Here is a 2,544-nt window from a genome sequence, read left to right on the forward strand (position 1 = left end):
ACAAAAACAACCCACCCGAAACAGAGCCAGGAGCAGACCCCCCATTCAAAACCAGCCACCCGAAAGATCATGCAACATCCCATTCCTCTTCCCCCGTCCCCTCCACAACCTCAAAACAGAAACCAGAATGGAGAGTGCAAGCCAATCAAAGAACTCCGTCTTCCAACATATCCCAAATCCAAAAAACGACCTCTCATGCAACCATTCCGCATTAAAAAGGAAACAAACCCTCCCAATAAAACCGAACACAAGCATAGGAGTCCAAAAAACCTCGCCTATGAAAAATTTTATATATTTATTATCTATTTATTTTATTTTTTATTTTTTTATTATTTTTAATGAAATAAAATGAGATAAAAATTGCTATTATATCTTATTGTAATATCTGGATAGTAAAAATAGTTTTAAAATAATAAAAGAATAGAATTCATGATTTAATAACATTTATATATATATAAATATATATATATATATCTAGAGACAGAGCTAACCAACTATTATTGAAAGTTAAAGATGAAAAAAAAATGTATAAAATATAAATAATTAAATATAATATATAAGATAAATAATTTTTTTATATGATCAGTATTATTTAAAGATTAAGTACTCAAAGATAATTTTTTTTAACTAAATATAAAACATCAAACACATAAAAAATTATCTTATATAATCAAAATTAATAAAAAAATATATTAATAAAATTTTAAACAATAATCAATAATGCAACACTACAATTAATATTTAAAAATTACATAATAATTTTTTTATTTTTAAAGATTAAAATCATTGAGAACACATAACAAAAAAAGAACATTACAAGTATAAGATAGAACTACACACCAAAAAAGAAAAAATATATAATTAATGATTGTAAAACTTTAGAGAAAAAAATTTATAAAAATTTAAAATATATGATCAAGTAAAACAAAATTATAAAAAATAAATAAATATAATAAAAAAAATTTATCTTTATATAATTTCACAATGAAAGAAAGAAAGGGAAGAGAAAGAGATGAAAAGAGGTATAAAGAAATTTAAAAAAATTGAGAAAAATTTAAGAATTATGATAAAGTTAAATGAATTTGTAAAATCATTTTATTATTTTTAATTTATATTAATAATTTAATAAAATATTATTTTGAAAACTTATTAAAAATATATAAAATATATATAAATTTTTGAAAGCCACGACCTCCCATTGTGAAGGGACACTCCACCTAAGTAATCAATCATTAAAGAAATATTTTGAAGAAATTAGGTATTAAATAAAGCAAGCCAAGTAGAAATAAGTAGAAAAAATTGCAGAAACTTTGCTTCTGAAACAATACTATTCAGTATTCAGAAAAATTTTCTGAGACTGAAAAGGCCAAAAAGAGTGAGTGAAAGACAGAGAGAGAGAGAGAAACCGAAAGAAGAAAATACCTTGAGCGGCTACATAAATAAGCAGAGTTGGGGTCACTTTCACTTGCAAACTGCAACTCCGCGGAAACAAGGTAAAGGAGAAAGCTCTGACCGAAAATGCAGAGCGGATGACTAAATGAGCTGCTATTTGTTTTGGATGGCTTCTGATCAAAAGCATAAAAGGGGCCAGAACTTAAATAAGGATATGTGAGTTGACTTGAAAAGACTTTAAGCAAGGTCTTGCTTGTTTTTTGGAAAGTTAAGACTGATTGATTTCATGATAGGACGAACCTTACTTACAGAAGATAGGAAGTGCTCAACTTAGAGGAGATCAGCTGGTCAGTCACTAATCCTGGAATGGCTTACAAAAATACAGCCATCAGCGCACTTGTGGAGCTATACAAAATTCACAGGACGTTAACCATACAGACCCTAAAACAATTCTCAGCACCTCTGCGAGAAATAGAAAAGTAAGATTGACAAGTTAGAACAGAAGTCTTGCTTGTTTATGTATATATATATACACATCACAAATGAGATTGCAAACAAAATTGTAGCTTCCAGTAATCCAATTCCTCACAATTGTCAAATAAATATGCCAACGCAGCGATTTATTGTTTACAGTAAACCATTAGAGAACGGGATGGAAAGGAGAAACAGAGAAAAATGGAGGTACGGAAGAAACGAAGAGGGGGATAATAACCAGTACCTGTGTGATGAGTGATGATCTTCTGCTTTCCTTTTTGTTTTGGCTTTTCTCTTTGGGGTTGTTTTTTGCTATCACATTTTCTTGTGTTTTGGTTTTGTATACTTGTAAATAGAAGAAGAGCTGATACTCTGTTTTCTTTATGCCTCCTCTGTTTTTGGTTTGCCTTCCACCGACAAGTTTTCCACTATCTGTTGAAGGTCTTCGATATGTAGACCAATAATTAAGGGTTAAATAATGCAATTAATTCTTATAGTCTAGTAAAGTTGGAGATTTCGTCTGTATAATAATTTAAAACAACTTAATCTCTATCCTTTCTAAAATTGATAATATCAATTTAATTATTAATAATATTTAATTTTTTTATTATTTATATTGACACAATATTTTTTTATTTATGTAACATTGAATATAATGATATGGTATTTTTTATACAT

At 28.1% G+C, this 2,544-nt stretch overlaps 1 long non-coding RNA gene across 1 annotated transcript; it reads right to left on the reverse strand.

Moving 5' to 3' along the window:
- Window positions 1-32: 32 nt before the first annotated feature.
- LOC110423389 (uncharacterized) lies at window positions 33-2,311 on the reverse strand. Its single transcript, XR_002445821.2, has 3 exons — window positions 2,111-2,311; window positions 1,693-1,854; window positions 33-1,565 (listed from the first exon to the last, which is right to left on the reverse strand). It is a non-coding gene; the product is annotated as an uncharacterized LOC110423389 (long non-coding RNA).
- Window positions 2,312-2,544: the final 233 nt, after the last annotated feature.

This window comes from Theobroma umbraticum, unplaced genomic scaffold, assembly GCF_002168275.2.
Source record: "Theobroma umbraticum cultivar Fairchild unplaced genomic scaffold, ASM216827v3 scaffold_20.0, whole genome shotgun sequence".
Taxonomy (NCBI): Eukaryota; Viridiplantae; Streptophyta; class Magnoliopsida; order Malvales; family Malvaceae; genus Theobroma; species Theobroma umbraticum.